We start from the raw sequence: 18,790 nt of genomic DNA, 5'->3' as shown, positions 1-18,790 counted from the left end.
CAGTAGTTTAGGGTAAATACTTTCAGTTTAATTTCTTTATAATAATTTCAATGTAATATATAATATATTTGCTAACATAACAAAATATCTTGAATTTATTTCCATGTTGGTATCTACATGTCTATGACATTCTTCTTTAAGGCAATATAGTGTTCCATTGTTGGGCTGTACCATAATTTCTTTAACAACATGGCCCCTATTCATAGTTTGTTTTTTTTCCCTACTTTTCTTCTGTTATGACATAGTCACATTAACCACGCATGCACAGATGTTGCTTTGGTATTTGTTAACACAGTGAAAGGTCTGAAATTTAACTTACTTTAAGCCAACAAGTTAGCCTGACACAGCTTCCTTGATGTCAGCAGAAGACTCCAATCTCCTGCATCAAAGAGAAAGGATTTTATCACTCACAATACCGTAGCCAGCAGAGCTCCGTGCTAACACCAGTTCCTCTTCCTTTGGACTTCATTTTGACTGTAGGACCAGGCAGCTTCTGCTCATACACTGGGTTTGTGTCAGAATTGAGGAACCCCAAACCTAGGAAATCCCAATCTTTTAAAAGGGCCACCATCAAGCATCTCCCACCTTTGCCCCAGAGGGAGCCATTATCTTTATCATATTAGTGGGCAAACAAATCTGCCTTCTCCTGGAAACAATCTGTCTTCACTACACAAACATCCCTGAAAAGATAGTCTGAAGCAGAAGTTGCCAGTGTCTCTGTTTATAAGATGTGCAGAAGTACAGAGACCCATAGAGAACTGTCTCCCAAAAGCATGGATTCTCTCACAGCAAAGAGTTCTGTGCCTGTCTTGTCTCATTGTCACTTCCCTATAGGTAGACTCTGTCAGGTTGTCCTCCCTGAGATTCTGGCTTTCCTGATGAACATCAATGACATTGTGGACTGGGTGACAGAGAAGGCAAGTCCAGGAAGTCTTCTTTTGAGAACCAGTTTAGAGTTCCCTGGACTAAATCACATCACATTCATACATAATATGTGCCAGAAAACCAACTAACCAACCAACCTCAAAGTTCAAGATGAAAACATCTATTCCCATACACAGCTGTCTATCCATCCATCAGCATGTGCTTAATGGCTCTCTTCCCTGGGTTTACTTTGTGGCAGGCGCCATACTGATAATGCTATTCATTCTTGGTATTAGCATAGTGATATGGTTTGGCTGTGTCTCCACCCAAATCTCATCTTGAATTGTAGCTCCCATAATCCCCATGTGTGGTAGGAAGGAACAAGTGGGAGATCATTGAATCATGGGCACAGTTTCCCCCATACTATTCTTGTGGTGGTGAACAAGTTTCACGAGATTTGATGGTTTTATAAGGGGAAACCCCTTTCACTTGGTTCTCCGTTCTCTCGTCTGCCACCACGTAAGACATACCTTTCGCCTTTCCCCATGATTGTGAGGCATCCCCAGCCATGTGGAACTGTGAGTCCATTAAACCTGTTTTTCTTCATAAATTACCCAGTCTCTGGTATGTCTTTATCCACAGCATGAAAACGGACTAATTCACATAGAACAGAACAATACATAAAACAGTTCCTCTTCTGTTTGAGGCTTAGTTATATGTTATGCAATATTTCAGATTTACAGAACAGTTTACATTTACAGAACATGAAGACACAAGAAGTCAAATATAGCTTGTGCAATATATTCCAAGACCAATTTAAATTTATCATCATCATCATTATTATTAGAGGCATATTTGCTGGTTTGTTTTGTTCCACTAATGCTCGTAATAGAAGCCACTTATAAAATTGTTCCTGAGAGTGCCTACTTAATTAAGACTTAGATTTTCCTCCTTTTCTTATTTGGTTAAAATATTATAAATCAGAATCATGTTCTTCTCTCCTTTTCAGGCACACACTCATATTTAAATTCTCATGCTTGTTGAATTTTTCCTTCTACAGGACTTCGGTTTTCCAAAACTGGAACATTTATTTATTTAGACCAGCTTATCTTTCTAGATAACTCACATATAGATGATTAGCTTTGTTTTGTTTTCCCACAGAATTGCTGAGAAGCATGTTTTATCTTTCTTATATGACCACATCAATGGCAGTCCCTCAGAATCTACTTCCTCTCTGAGGTTTACTGGATTCTTCTAAAATAATTGTTCTCAAAGTGTGGTCCCTGGACCAGCAGCAAGAACATCACCTGAGAATTTGTTTAAAATACAATTTACAGACCTACTCATGCCACAATTCTAGGGATGGGATCCAGTAATCTGAGCTTAAACAAGCCCTCCAGCTGCATTGAAGGCTACCAACCCTGTGAGAACCACTCTCTAAATCAGAGGATCTCAGCCTTGCTCGTGCAGGAGAATTACCTGGGGAGCTTTAAAGAAATATTGATGCCTGGGTCTTCACCCCTGAAATTCTGAATTAATTAGTCTCAGGTGAGGCCAGAGAACTGGGGATTTTACTAACTCCGCAGGTGATTATAAAGTTCAGCCAAGGTTGAGAACCGCTGCTCTAAATCATTCATAACTTCACATTATATTTGCCAGCTCCAGGTTCTTTGAGATTTTTTCTTTCCCTAAGGGGCTATGCCATATGAGCAGATAGCAAGGCTCTGGTGAATTAAATATTACCTTGTTGTGAGTGGATTTAGATATTAAATGAAATGTGACACTGCATCTTATCATTTCCTTTGGTTTTGTTTATCATACATGATGAGCCTTTGAACTTGAAGCTGAATTAATTTAATGCAGTGTTTCCTTTTGAATCTGTTGGATTTTGTGTGTTTCAGGGTGACATGCAAAAGGAACATCTAAATGCTCTTCCTGTGATCTTTGGGGAAAGCACCCGAGTAGAAAGAGTGTCCACGGTACATTATCCATGTAAAGTGAGTTTAATCAGTCGGAATTGATTTGTTTAAGTTACACTTACATGTACAAAAAGAAATGTTCCGAACTAAATAAATTCAGTATTAAAATTGCCTTCACACTCCATACCTAACCAATTTTTATCACTGTATATGCTACCAGTTAGATGCTACTTGGGAAAGAAAATGTGATCCTTCAGCTAGCAAATGAGGAGAGACAGTAAGCAGTAACTTCTTCTTGGTTTCAGGGGAGAGGAATATCTTAGGAACCTCTCCAGACATAGAATAGAAGCACTCCCAACTCACTTTATAATAGCCAATGAATCATTTTCTCCACACTCAGCCAGGTGTTTAAATCGTACCTTTGTCACAGAAATATTAACCAGTGACATACTTCTTTTTGTCTTCAATCTTATTTTATATATGGAGAGAGCTCAGGGGTGACTGTCCTTTGTGGGTCAGGTTTGATACTGGGAGATCCCTAGATGTCCTTTGAAACTGGGCATCCATAGATGTCATTTGGATGAGAAGATTCTAAAATATTCAAGGCCAAGTGACAGCCTTTCGCCACCTGAAGCTAGATGGACATATTCACTGTCACATGCAGCAAAGCCAGAATGGCTCCTGGGGTCTTGACTCACAAAGCTCTGTGGTGATGGCTAACTGACCACAGTGTTCCAATGTGTGAGACTGGTGGACCAGCAGCAAAGGCATGACTTGATTTCATAACAGAAACAAGATATCAAGGACAAGGAAGCAGAAGGCAGATATCAACTGTTACAGTTTGACAATCATGAGCTCTTCCTCTGATTCTAGACCTGAGCAAATTCTCAAACCCAGAGCCCTTCTGTTGAAAGAGAATCTGAGGCCCCAAAGGAAGAGCCCTGATATGTGACAGAAAGCATATAGAGTACAACTTAACTTCCCCAGTCCTTCCCTAAGGCTACTTAGCAGACTATCCCAGGGAGAACTTTGATAGAAGATGTAAGAGTTCTTCTGCATAGATTATGTAGCCTGATAAATGAGAAGGTTTTATAGCTATAAATAGTGGATCTCATGATTAATTTTATGTCAGTTTGGCTAGGGTATGGTGCCCAGTTGTTACACTAGTCTAAATGTTGCTGTGAATGTATTTTCTGTATTAAATTTCCATATTTACAATTAGTTGACATGAAGTAAAACATATTACTTCCCATAATTTGAGAAGGCCTCATCCAATCAACTGAATACCTTAAGAACAAAAACTGGGCTTCCTGAGGAAGAAGAAATTCTGCCTCAATACTGCAACATAGAAATTCTACTTGAATTTTGGGGCTGACCTACACATTTTGACTTGCCAGCCCCACCATTGCCTGTGTGTATCAGTTCCTTAAAATCTATTTCTCCTCTTATCTATCTTTTATCTGTCTGTTCATCTACCCACCCATCCTTCCATCCGTCCATCCACACTATTTGTTCTCGACAATTTTGACCAAGACAGTAGATAAAAATCTAGGTAGGGGAGTGGTGGTAGAGAACTACAGGATTCTGAAGCTGGGTCATATACTTTTTTTTTGAGATGGAGTCTTGCTCTGTCACCCAGGTTGGAGTGCAATGGCACGATCTCGACTCACTGCAACCTCCGCTGCCTCCTGGGTTCAAGTGATTTGCCTGCTTCAGCCTCCCGAGTAGCTGGGACTGCAGGTGCCCGCCACCACACCTGGCTTATTTTTATATTTTTAGTAGGGAGGGGGTTTCACTATGTTGGCCAGGCTGGTCTTGAAACTCCTGACCTCGTGATCTGCCTGCCTTGGCCTCCCAGAGCGCTGGGATTACAGGTGTGAGCCACCAGGCCTGCCCCGGCCATGTAATTTAATAGGCAACTACTAACATGCTACAGGCCCCAAAGAGATAATGAAGACTCAACCAGGCAACATGAATCGATGATGGCACCTGAGTTATTCATCATGAGCTGGTATTGGCATAACCCTAAGTCATAAGGTGAAGTAGGCGCAATAGTGATCCACTATGCAGTGGAAATGACTCATCCAGAATTGGTTCCAAGCAGGTCCTGAGAGTACACATAAGTTACAGAAACAAGTGGCTCAGATTCCACGTCTGATGTCACATTAATGCCTTACCTCACTTTACGCCATTGCCAGCTGATAGGCAGGTGAGCTTGTTTGTCAATGCAAGGGTATAAATAGCTGCTATTGCACTAATGACCTATCAGGGGTGCCCTTGAAATATGGTGATTAGGAGAAATGTTCTCAGTAGCAGTGCTTTGAGTAGTACGTATGATCATGTGTTTTGTTTGGAGGGAGAAGTTGTCCGAGGTAGGAATACACATGGACTCCAGGGAGTGGTGAGTGGCTTGGAGAGGAGAGCTGAGGAGAGGTATGTGGATGGACCTATGACATGAACACAAGGTGTGCAGAACACTGTATTGCATGTCAGTGGCCACCAAAGAACGCCTATTCCCAAGAAGAGGCTGGAAACCAGGTGAACAAGATGTCTCATTTAGGTGCCTCTGCTCTCATGGCCCCTTTGTTTGTCCATAAACAGAGGAGTCATGCTGGCAGGGATGGAAGCATGGATAGCCTAATTGCCATCAACTGCATCTCACCGAGCTGATTCTAGCTGCCATTGCTGCTGAAAGTCCTGCCCCTACAATCCCTCAAGGAGACCATCTGGGCACTTGGTGACAAGCTGCTAACATTAGACACCATCTACCTGTCTATGATTCATCCTTATTGAGAATGATCCATATCTTAAGCATGGCTTTGTCTCCCTTGACTGCAGTGACTGAGCCACACTGTCAGACAGCTCAAGGCATCCACTATACACCAAAGGAGGTAGGGCAGTGGACATATGACTGTGGGTTCCATTGGTCTTCCCATAAATGGCTCACCGGAAGCCGACACCCTAATAGAGCAACAAAGGAATCTTCTTAAGGGCAAAGCTAAGCCACAGTATGGAGAGGATACCCTGTGAGATGCAGTGCTATCACACAAGATGCTGTTATATGGTGCTGTGTCACTGACAGTTAAAAACCTGCATCTGGGAACCAAGGAAGGAAACAGAAGTTGATCCTCTCTCTATTAATTCTAATCAAGTCACTTGGAGACTGTGCTTGCCATTCATGCAACTCTAGGTGTTTCTGGATTAGAGATCCTAGTTCCTGATGGGAGTGGTATTCTTCCTTCAGGGGACACAAAAAGGATTCCACTAAACCTAAGTCAATTACCACAGGGCCATTTGGGTCCTCATGCCAGTAGTAGAGGGACAAAAAAAAAGAATTACTATATTGACAGGAGGAATTGATGCTGATTATCACGAAGATAGAGGGTCACTCCTATAGTATAGGGGCAGAGAGAAGAAGTCCAGAATCCATGAGAGTTACTGGAACACCTCCAGATGCTTTCATGCCTTGTGACATCTGTAAGTGGTCAGTTGAAACAACCACAGCCAAGAAGCACATGATGGCCAGGGGATCAGATTCCTCCAAAATAAAAGTCTAGGTCATCTTGCCAGACAGGTAACTTAGACCAACAGGAGCAGAGCTGAAGGTTGGAGTGAATTGGAATGAGTAGTAGTGGAGGAAGATGATGAATATCACGTGCTGACTCTTAATGCCATAGCTTACCCCATGAAACCTCCTCCAGCTGTAAAAGTTTATGGTTTTACTTTTGTGTGTTTGTCTATTTTTTAGAAGTTGTGTCTGGCTACTCCCTTGAACCAGCAGAGACAGATATCAGGACAACATGGCCTTAATATGGAGCATAGGATTGTAAATCAATAAACTAACACTCTGGAAAATGAACAATAAAATTATTATTATATAATTACATATAAAAATTGAAATGCTATATAAAAATATAAATTTAAATAAAATGAAAAAATAATAGAATTTGTCTTTAAAAATGTGTAATTCATTTCCTTTTCATTTCACTATCCAGAAAAGTCTAAGTGTTCTTATACATCTGATGTATAACAAGCTATGACCCCTATCATGACTGCTTAATAATGCTGATGATTAAAAGTTCATAAAGTTTCATCCAATCTTCAATCTTAGACTCTATCTAAATTCTTCCTCTTATGAGCTATAGTAGCTTAACAATTGATTAGTATTCATTTTATTTTCATTCTGTGTTTGTACACTGTTATTAAACTGTCTTCTGTCATCTCCAGTAAGTAATCTTAATTATTAAGCAAAAGTGAAAAGACAGTAGATTTTTGTTCTGGGATTTTCGTTATTAAAATTTGTTCCAAGTCCATGTTTCTATTTCTTATGTAGAATCTTTTTGGTGCTGAGAACCTAGGATTTTATTTTAAATACTTCTTAAAATCTTGCAGATACTTCTTTCTGCTCCCACTGCTCTTGGTATATCCTCTCTCCTGAATTATGATAGCAACCCCGTAGCTGGTTTTATTGTCCAGAGTCATCTCTGTCTCAAACCCAGCCTTCGTACTGCTACCAAAGTACACTCTTATATAAAAAGAATTCTGAAGGCGCTGGTTTTGTGCCATGAACTTTCAGGGACTCCCACCATCATGTAAATTCCTCTGTGTTTTGACCCTAAAATACCTTGTCACCTTCATCTGCTACCATAAATTACTTCTCCGTTTTCTGTCTAAAAATGTTCTCAGTATCACAAAGGATTGTTTCAGTACCATATCCAGACACACCAACTATATCGTAACTGTCTCTTCCTTGTTTGCTTTTTCAAGGGCAGTTTCTCCATTTCCTTTATGAACAATAATTGTGCCCTGGATTGAGCCATACCTTGGAAAGATGTTAGCGTGCCAGTAGACATTCTTGATACTTAAAGCCTTGGATGAGAGGCAGTCAACATACAATTGGGAAGAATGGACTTGTGACCAAAGAAGTAGCCAGATAGTATAGTAATGTGTTTAATTAATCGGCAGTCAAGAAGATCCGATGTGAGTTTATTAACTGGGTGATATGAAGATCCAAGCAAACCATGGGTTAGAATGGAAAATGGAAAAAGGGCATGCAGAAATCCACTCCTGAGAGAGGAGCTGCCATTCTTTATCCTCTTTATTTAAGTAAGAAGGTACAAGATCTTGCCCCAGTGGTCAGGCAAGACTAGGGAAAGGAGCAATGAGAGAGGGAGGCATGTGAGGCTGAGATGCCTGAAGCTGTTCCAACTGGACCAAGTCACATTTTCAAAGGCAAGGCTTTTCAATAAAATCCTCTAAATGATCCTCAAAGATCAATGAGCCGATTAGGCAATGGAAGTAAAGATGGTATTTTGGAGTTTGGTATATCAGATAAAAACCCAACCAATATTTGTAACCTGTGTATATGGCCATTGGTTTTGATTTTTTGTTAAGAGATAAAATTGCTGAGATCACCAGCTGCTCTTTGGCCAAAGACGCTGTGTGGTCCAAGCTCGGTAGCAAATGAGCAACATCCCCAGATGGGCTCAGTCACCTGCAGCCTGTCATGTCAGCACAATTGGCCATTTACAAACCAGTGGGGGTTTCTTAGGAGTTTGTTTATCTTTCAATAGAACCAACTGCCTGGAGTTGAATTGTCTGGGCTATAAATAGAGAAATAGTGCACAGGATAGTTTCACCATTAAAAAGGAGAAGAACATTAGATGGAAAAAAAGAAGCACATTTTTATATTACTGCTTTATAGGAACCTGGGTAGAGTCTTTGGAATTTTTACCCAGTTAGCTTTGCAACTGAAAAAGAAAATAATGGTTAACAGTACCAGCATGTTCCAAATACCTAAAATCTGCTGAATGTCATTTTATAATCTCTGGAGGTCAGAAAAAGAAATCACGGTGGGATATTACCCTTGTCAACCCTAATGGTAGTACAACAGACTGATAATCTATAAAGCAAAACACTGTAGTAACCTCCTGAGGTTACTAGCAGGTGGAGCACGCTCTGTTCTGCAGAAAGCAGCTGGGTACAGTTCAAAGCATTCACAAATTCTTTATAAGGATGCCTTGTGTTACCAGTAGGGCCAAAAATGTCTCAATCAGTGCACATTTCTATAACAATGACCAAATTCTTGGCTAAGATGTTCCTGAAATGTGCAGTAGACTATCCTCACAATTTTATGAATTAGCTGATGTGAAAGATTAGGAATTTTTCGTTTAAATCTATCTACCAGTGATATGTGTCCAAATGACTGGGTCAATCCAGACTAATTTGGTTTTTGCTACACTGCATACATTCTCACAGGCTTATTTTTGAAGAAAATTGCAGTCACATATTATTCCTATCAATTTGTCTCTTTGTATATTTGCCGTATTTACTTTTTCTGATAAAATTTAAACACTGATCAATTATGATGCTCTCAGCAATACTGACCTCACACACTGACCCTATTTGAATTATACATTTACATAATACACGTTATTTACTATATAATTTTTATAACCTTTTCATTTCTTGACCAATAGGAAAATTTTTTAAAAATTATTTACCTGGAGTAAAATTCACTCTTTCTGGTGTTCAATTCTAAGGGTTTTGATAGACACGTAGTCATGTAACGATCACTACTACATTTCCATACAGAACAATCTCTCACCCAAACGTTGCCTTTGTGATGCCCCTATGTGGCCAGTCCTTTCATCCACCGGCTCACCCCTCACCAAATCCTGGCAACCACCACAGTAGTTTTGCCATTACCAGAATGTCATGCATAATAAATCACAGGCTATTTAGACTTTGGCGTCATGCTTCTTTCACTGAGCAAAGTGCATTTAAGATTTATTCATGTCGCTGCATGAATCAACAGCTCATTCATTTTTACTGCTGCATAGTATTCCATTGTATGCATGGAAAACATTCATTTTCTATTCATAATCTTTTCCTTGATTTAAGGACATTGGATTGTTTCCAATCAGCGGTAGTTATAAATAAAGTTTCAATAAACACTTGTGCCCAGGTGTTTGTGTGAAAGTAAGTTTTCACTTGGCTAGGGTAAATATTGAAGACTGGAATAAGTGGTTCATATCGTAAGTGTAAGTGTAGCTTTGTAAGAAACCGCCAAACTGTTTTTTACCGTTGCTCTACCATTTTGCATTCCCACCAGTAGTGTAAGAGAATTTCATTTGCTCTAAATCTTTGTCAGCATTTGGTATCGTCAGTGTTTTTTTGATTTTTTTTTATGAAATGTGTATTTCATTGTTGTTTTAATTTGCATTTCTCTAATGGCTAATAATTTTGAGCATCTGTTTATGTGCTCATTTTCCATCTGTATGTCTTCTTTGGTGAAGTGTCTGTACAAATATTTTGCCCATTCTCAAAATTTATTTTGTTTGTTTGATGTTTTCTTGTTGAGTTTTGAGAGTTATTTATGTATTCCGGATACAAGTTCTTTGTCAGAAATTATTTTCTCGATTCTAATTCCTTTGACTTTCTATATACATTTTATAATTGCTGGTGATATTTACAAGAATATATGATGGGATTTTGCCTGGGATTGCATTTAACCAATTGTTCAGTTTGGGAAGACTGACATCGTAACAGTACCGACTCTTCCTCAAACGCAGTTTGTATCTCCATTTATTTAGACCTTCTTTGATTTATTTAAATGGTGTTTTGTAGTTTTTAGCACAGAAATTCTACACATTTTTAGATTTTCTTATACCTAAGTATTGTTGTGTTTTGGTGTTATTATACATAAAGTTTAACTAAAAATTTTAGATTTCCAATTCTTCACCACTGCCATACACAAATATTTATTTTTGTGTATTATCCTTGTATTCTGTGACTTTTCTAAAATTCACTTAATAGTTCTCAGAGTAATTTTATAGATTTGTTTGAGAAGTTTTTAATATGGCTTATTACACTGTCTAATGCTCCCAGTATGATGTTGAATAGGAGTGGTAGGAGAACATTTTTGCCTTACCCATGATCTTAAGAGAAATTATTCAGTTTTTCCTCATTGAGCATATGCAATCTATTGATATAAATGGGTGCTTTTTATCAGGTATACTTCTGATAGGTAAACTCTTTATAAGGCAAACTTCTATTCCCAGCTTGCCATGTTTCTGGAATCCCCACTGAGGTGACCTTTCTTCTTCTTAAGCATGTTATAGTAAATTACTTTGACTGAATTTTTAATGTTGAACCAGTCTTGCATTCCCAATGGGACAATTTTAATATATAGAAATTATTTGTTCTTATCATCACTAACTTTATTTACTTTCCTAAAGTTGAAATATATATGTATGTATACACACACACACACACACACTCATATATTATATATATAATGCACATATATTTAGGGTTTATAAAAGGCAGTTCAGTTCTTTAAATTAAGTTAAAAATTAATTTAATTTGAACATCCTTAAAAATATCTAGTCTCTCATCTACCTAATCAATTTTAGTTTTTTAAAGTTATTTTTTAATTGACACATAATACAATAATCGTACGTATTTATGGGGTACATAATGATGTTCTGATGTACACAATGTATGTTGATTAAATCAGGATAATTAGCATAACCATGACCTCAAACACAGTACTTTTTGTATTAGAAACATTCAAACTCCTCTCTTCTAGCTATTTGAAAATATATTATTGTTAACTATTGTCATTCTACAGTGCTAGACAGCATTTGAACCTATTTCTCCTATCCAGCTGTAATTTTATATCCTTCAACCAATAGCTCTGTATCCTCTGCTCCCTCCACCCTTCCCAGACTCTAGTAACTACTCTTTTACTCCTCTCTTCTGTGAGATCAACTTTATATCTTCCACACGTGAGTGACAACATGTAACGTTTATCTTTCTGTTCTTGACTTATTTCACTTAGCATAATGTCCTCCAGGCTCATCTAAGTTGCTGGGAATGACAGGATTTCACTCTTTTTACGGCTGAATAGTATTCCACTGTGTATATATACCACATTTTCTTTATTCATTCACCTGTTGATGGACAGTGAGGTTGATTCCACATCTTAGCTATTGCGAATAGTGCTGCAATAAACATGGGGTTTATTGCAGATGTCTCTTCGACATACTGATTTCATTTTCTTTGGATATGTACCCAGTAGTGTGTTGCTCAATCACATGGTAGTTCTACATTTAGTTTTTTGAGGAACCTTCATATTGTTCTCCATAAGGACTGAACTAGTTTACATTCCCACCAACAATATATAAGAGTTCCCTTTTCTTTGCACCCTCACCAGCATTTATTATTTTTTGTGTTTTTGATAATAGCTGTCCTAACTTGGGTGAGGTGATACCTCGTTGTGGTTTTTGGTTTGCATTTCCCTGGTGATGAGCGATGTGGAATATTTTTTCATATACCTATTGAACTTTGTCTGTGTTTCACCCCACAATGGCTTGTTATTCATTTTATACTAATTAACTCTTTCAATTCAGTGTTTATTAAACATATAATATGTTGAAAATGTGGACTAGACCCAAGGGATAAAGGGGAAACTTTATCCTTAGTGAACTTATTCAGCCTTGAGGTATAACCAATATGCTCTGGGCGTGTCAAGAAAGGGCATGTGAATCAGTGTGTGTGGTGAGTGAAGGCTTCTTGGAGGAGGTGGCTGGAGCTGAGGCTTGAAGGAAAGGTCTACATAAATGTAGTATACACGTTACCACCTTCTCCCCTTACCTAACATTACTTATCCCGTTTAAGGCCATAGGGAGTGAGAAGTAACTTTGTAACTCACCCAGCCCTCCATAGTTGACTGGATCAGAGCAATGAATCCACTTCCTGGGATAAGGCATGTCATCCTCTTCCCAGTAGTATGAGGAGTGGTCCAGTCCTTAGCGTTGGACTCGAAAGCAGGACGTTATGGTAGACACAGTGAGTTGGCTTCCACCTGTTGCTATGTGTAAGTTAAACAATCAACAGAAAAATCCCATCTTTAATGAGAGCAGGAAGAGAAGAAAGATCAGGACCCCGAGGGAAGGGAATGGAGAAGCTGAGAAACTAGGCTCCTTGGAACCTGATACTTTTCTAGTTCCTATAAGGTCCACTTGAACTTCACTTATTTTTTTTATTTTTTATTTTTTATTTTTTTTGAGATGGTGGAGTACAGTGGCACGATCTCGGCTCACTGCAACCTTCACCTCCCGGGTTCAAGCGATTTTCCTGCCTCAGCCTCCCGAGTAACTGGGATTACAGGCGCCTGCCACCATGCCCGGCTAATTTTTTTTTTTTTTTTTTTTTTTTTTTTTGTATTTTTAGTAGAGACGGGGTTTCACCGTGTTGGCCAGGCTGGTCTTGAACTCCTGACCTCATGATTCGCCCACCTCAGCCTCCCAAAGTGCTGAAATTACAAGCGTGAGCCACCACACCCGGCCTGAACTTCACTTTCTTAAGCTCGTTGTATGACTTTATCACAAACTTAACTTTTTATTTGGGCCAGTTAGGGAGGATTTCTGAGCCTTGAAAGCCAAAGAGACTTGATTATACTTGACATTTAATACCAGGGTTTGGACCAACAGACCCTCGAGACAATGTGGGACTGATTGTGTCATCAGGGTGGAATGGAGCTGGCGGGGGACTCTTAAGTTGGTGGGGAAGCAAGCAATAGTAGTTTGCTAGGACATTATAGAGCACATCCCTCTGAATGCAAAGTTAAAGCCATATGTAAGCAGAGTGGGTATGTTGGATATTGGACACTTTGCAGCTATAAGCAAAGTGGAACAGTTCTATGTCAGTGACTACTATTTGCCCCTGGATAAACACTTCCTTCAAGTTCATATCCATAAAAGTACAATCCATGACATTAACTACATGCCTATAATAAAGAATGATAATAATAATAGCTATAATTTTTGAGAACTTGTTTTATGCTAGTGATTGTGCCAAGAGCTTTACTCATTCTACGTCATTTAATCCTTACAAATTTCTTATGAAGTAGATATAATCACTTTTCCATTTTATAATCGAGGACACTGAAGTTGAAGCAATTGAGCAACGTGCCCAAGGTCACAAAACTAGTGGGTGATAGGGCTGAGTTTGGAACAAGATTCTCATTTTCTGATGTAGTTTGGATATTTGTCCTTGCCCAAATTTCCAATACTAGAGGTGGGGCCTGGTGGGAGGTGTTTGGATCACAAATGATTTGGGCCATCACCTTGGTCATAAGTGAGCTCTAGCTCTGAGCTCTTGTGAGATCTAGTCATTAAAAGTGTATGGCGCATCCCCCTACCTCTCTCTGTCTCTCTCTCTCTCTTACTTTCTCTCTTGCCCCTGCTTTCACCATGTGATATGTCTGCTCCCCCTTTGCCTTCCACTGTGAATGTAAGCTTCCTGAGGCCTCATCAGAAGGTGAGCAGACATCCGATGCTATGCCTCCTGTATAGGCCACAGAACCATAAGCCAATTAAACTTCTTTTCTTATAAATTACCTAGCCTCAGGTATTTCTTTATAGCAACACAAGAACTGCCTAATACATCTTCTACATCTTCTCAAGCATGAATAATAGTTATTTTAGTTTTCAAAATCTCCTATACTCTAGATTTCATGAGGGCAATCCTTATTTAATGTCTTTCCTAAAGATTTGCATGTTCCTTAATGTCTCCTTTACACTTTAGACTGGGGCAGGGGGAGGGGTGTCAGAAAACCCTGTGGAGAGCCAGATAGTAAATATTTTAAGTTTTGTGAGATATGTGTTGCTACTAACAGCACTCAACTCTGTTTTGTGGACCTAAAGCAGCCATGGCAACATAAAATGAGCATGGCATTATTCCAATAAAACTTTATTTATTGACAGTGGGATCTGAATCTCATACAGTTTTCTCATTTCAAGAAATATTACTCTTTTAATTTTTTAAAGCCATTTAAAAATTCTTAACTCACAGTTTATACAGAAACAGGACTGTCATCGTTTGCCAACACTTGTTCCAAGGCTCCTAAAACATTCTACATTTTCTCCCTCAGGAAGTTTTGTTCCTGTCTTCCTCAGACTCCATCTTTGTTCTTCAGATTAGGTTTTCTACTGTATGACTGACTTTCCAAGCCAGAAGCCTAGATTAATCATCAATATGTTATTCAACTTGGTCTTCTTCTCCTGTCCTTTGCCTACTCCTGCCATGTTTTCTTATGCAAAGTTCTTCTTATTGCTTACCTGAAACTTATTTCCAACTTCTGCTTTTCTTTACTTGTTCTATACCAATCTCTTCCAAGTGGAATTCTCCTATTCCAGAGGACCCTTGATATATTGATAAATCTTTTTCACCATTGTGTCTCCTGTTCCATTTTTGTGATTCTACTTTTTCTCCATGTCTTTGGCCTCTATAGTACAATACAGCTTTAGATACAAAATACATTTTAAACTGCAATATAAGCAGTCAATGGTGGTTATCACAGAATAGCAGATAATTTAAGAAATCCAAAAATGTAGGCACATTTATAACTATTATTCTATGTACTGGCATATTATACCTATGTTCTACGTAGTGGCTTGGTCACTAATATTTTTTGATAATCAATATTATCAATATTTAATCAATATATATAATAAAATTATTAGTCCATAACAACATATGTAAAGCTGTATATGATCATTTACTGACTCAGTCATCTATTTTTGGCTATTTTGGGTGATGGTGTTTCTTTTCACTTTTACTAATAACACTTGGTGGAAAATCATTGTGACTGCTTCCTTGTACACATCGATGCTTAGTTATTTCCTTAAAATATGTTCCTCAAGCTGGGAATGCTGCATTGACATTTTTGCATATTGCAAGGACTATTTATTACCATTCCAAAATTAGCCTACAGAAAGTTTTATCAATTTTTACCTCTATGAGTAGTGTATTAAATACTTTCTTCTCAGGCAAGCCAATGCTGGGTATTAGCAATTTTAAAAAATTAAACTTCTAAATAAATAGGTAAAAAATATTATGCATTAAGAATCATTAAGGACATTAGATTTTTTTTCCTAACATATACTTTCTAACTATTTTCTCAGTTTGTGGAATCTCTAAATTTTATGATTTAAATCTTATGTCACAGAAGCTTTAAAAAATTTTATGGACTCAAGTATTCTATTTGTTGGTTTTTTCTTCCCATGTTAGTTTTCCGGTATAGATATCATTTTAGAACATCTTTCGGCTGGGCGTGATGACTCACGCCTATAATTCCAGTATCTGGGAGGCTGAGGCAGGAGGATCACCTGAGGTCAGGAGTTTGAGACCAACCTGGCCAACATGGTGAAACCCTGTCTCTACCAAAAATGCAAAAATTATCTGGGCTTGGTGGTGGGTGTTTGTAATCCCAGCTACTCGGGAGGCTGTGGCAGGAGAATCACTTGAACCCAGGAGGTAGAGGTTGCAGTGAGCCAAGATTGCACCACTGCACTCCAGCCTGGATGACAGAGTGAGACTCTGTTTCAAAAACAAAACAAAACAAAAAATAGAACGTCTTTCACATTATTTTTACATTTATGGAATTGTTTTTCATGTTCATATTTAAATATTTAATTCAGACAAGTTGCCATGCAGTTGGTTAACGATATTTCTTAAATAATATTTCATTTTCTTATTGATTTGAAGTGCTGGCTTTAACTTATAATAAAAGTACTATTTGGGGAACATTTTATACTTTCAATTTGTTCTATTGATGTTTCTGCATATTCCCTCCACAGCCTTTAAAATATTGTAAATATGTAAGAGTAACATTTCATATAATTCTACTTAAAAAAATATTCTGGCTTTGTACCTCATTCTGTAATGAGTTGGTAAGTTTCAGGTGAAATGACCCAACTGCTCATATGGCCTTATCTGGTGTAAAGAAATGAAGTCATAGAATGGCTGATTTTAGGTTCCTTTCTCTCTGTTCCACAGCAGCCTCATTGCCCTATTGATTCTTCCTGTTATCTCTACCCTAGACTATATGTGTCCCAAGGTCAAGCACCACCCCCATTCTTGATTCCTCTGTGCCTAGCTTAGATCTAGTATCTGATTTTATGGGGTGTCTTAATCAGTCCAGGCTGATATAACAGAATACCTTGGACTGGTGATTTATATGCACTATAAATTTATTGCTTATAGTTCTGGGGCCTGGGAAGTGCAATTTTAAGGCATCAGCAGATTCAGTGTCTGGTGAGGGCTGTCATCTGTTTCTAAATGGTGCCTTCTTGCTGCCTCCTTTTGTGGGGGAAGGGGCAGGAGCCTTCTTCAAGTCACTTTTGTAAAGGCATTAATCTCATTCATGAGGGTGGAGCCCTCATGACCAAATCACCCCCTAAAGTCACCATGTCTTACTATGTCAACAATGGGGATGAGCTTTCAACATGAGTTTTGGAGAAACACAAATATTCAGATCATAGCATGAGGCAAGGGCATTGCCGAAGCCATATTGCAAATTAATAAATAGCAGAGGTAGAAATAGTTCTCATATCTTTTACAGTCTAGTCCATTGGTTCTTACTTTTAATTTGTTTTTCGGATCATTTGAATTTCTCATTTACCTGTGTAGACATTATGGTTTCTGTTGTCAACAACAACAGCAAAGAAATAAAGATAAAGGAAAAAAAGAGAGAGAGTTATTTCGTCAGGTTGATTACCAATGTAATTGCTCTGTTTTCTTATTTTTCTCACCCATCCCAGTTTTTAAGGAAAATATTTAAATTATATAAATGTTCTGAATATTTACATTTATTCACCATTAGTTTTCAGTGAAATTCTACTTAAATAGAGCTGTATTTAAGGAGTCCGATTGTAGGGTAAGGTTATAACTCCTTTCTAAGCTTGTTTAAGTTTCATACAAGGTGAACGCCTTGGGAGCCACCTTTGTTTCTGGGTCATGTCTGGCAATAATTGAAACTCAATAAACTGAACTGAACTCTTGTTACCCAATCATGCATCTCCCTTGATTTTTTACCTTCATGCACAAAGAGCTGCTTTTGTGGGTACATAAAGGGTATTTTCTGGTAGTTGTTAAATATTAGTATTTAATATTAGTTGTTGTCTCTATAAGTATTCATTTTTATTTAGACAAAAATATCCTATAGGGTGAGCCTCATTCATTAAGACTTAATTCAGGCATCATCTCTCTCTCTCTCTCTCTCTCTCTCTCTCTCTCTCTCTCTCTCTTTCCTCTCCCTACTCTTCTTCCTACCAAAATTTTCCTGATGCTTTCAGGCTAAGTTAATGACCTTTCTCTGTGTTCCAATGATACCTGTTTATACTTCCTTCCTGGCACATATCATTTGGCATATTTTGTATAACGATCTGCTTGTGACTGTCACCTCCTCCAGATTATAAATCTAGCAGAGATTTTAAATGTAGTTGTCATAAACATTTCTTAATAAATGAATGTACGTGCAACATGTTTGATTTAGAGCCAACCTAGGCTAAGGTTCAGGCAGACAGATGATTTATTTACCAATAAATTTCAAATTTGAAATGCCTTGAAAAAACAGTTTTAATAAACAGTTAAAGCAAAAATTAAACAGATTTAATAAACAGTTAAAGCATAAATATTCTGTTAGGGATAATTTCCAATCTTACTTTAAAATAACAGCAATCAATTTTCTTCTTGAACCATGTGTACAATATATATATGCCAACTAATTACAAGACCCAGGTCTGATGGCATCTGTCTCTGCAGGAAAGTTAATATGAAATATCTAAAAGAAGGCATCTCCTAGTCTCCTGGACTTAAAGTCACTCAAAGTATATGGTCTTGTCTATACAGAGACATATGTCATAAGGATAAAAATGCATTTAGAAATTTCCATGTTCTTTCTCAATATAGAAATATGTGAGTTACCATAGCAACAAGTGTTATAGATTCACTTATTCTCTTTCTATTATTAAAAAAATGCAGAAGCTGAAATATTTTATAATAAACTTTGCCATTGATGTCTAGGAGAATATTTTGGTGATCCTCTAAGATACTTGAAAGAATATGTTAAAACGGGAATAGAAGAATCGTTCTTAATAAAAAGTCATTGAACTATCACACACACACAGAAAACCATCAAGTCACATATATTTCCA

General features: G+C 37.9%; 1 long non-coding RNA gene across 1 annotated transcript in view; it reads right to left on the bottom strand.

Moving 5' to 3' along the window:
* The window catches only part of LOC117974497 (uncharacterized), a 313,480-nt gene that overhangs the window by 9,302 nt on the left and 285,388 nt on the right, over positions 1-18,790 (bottom strand). The window contains exon 4 of the long non-coding RNA XR_008619881.1: positions 320-379. This is a non-coding gene — a long non-coding RNA (uncharacterized LOC117974497). The remainder of the gene's footprint in view (positions 1-319; positions 380-18,790) is intronic.

This window comes from Pan paniscus, chromosome 8 (assembly GCF_029289425.2).
Source record: "Pan paniscus chromosome 8, NHGRI_mPanPan1-v2.0_pri, whole genome shotgun sequence".
In the NCBI taxonomy this organism is placed as follows: domain Eukaryota; kingdom Metazoa; phylum Chordata; class Mammalia; order Primates; family Hominidae; genus Pan; species Pan paniscus.
Note: the sequence above shows the minus strand (reverse complement) of the source record. Positions and strands in the feature narration are given on the sequence as shown.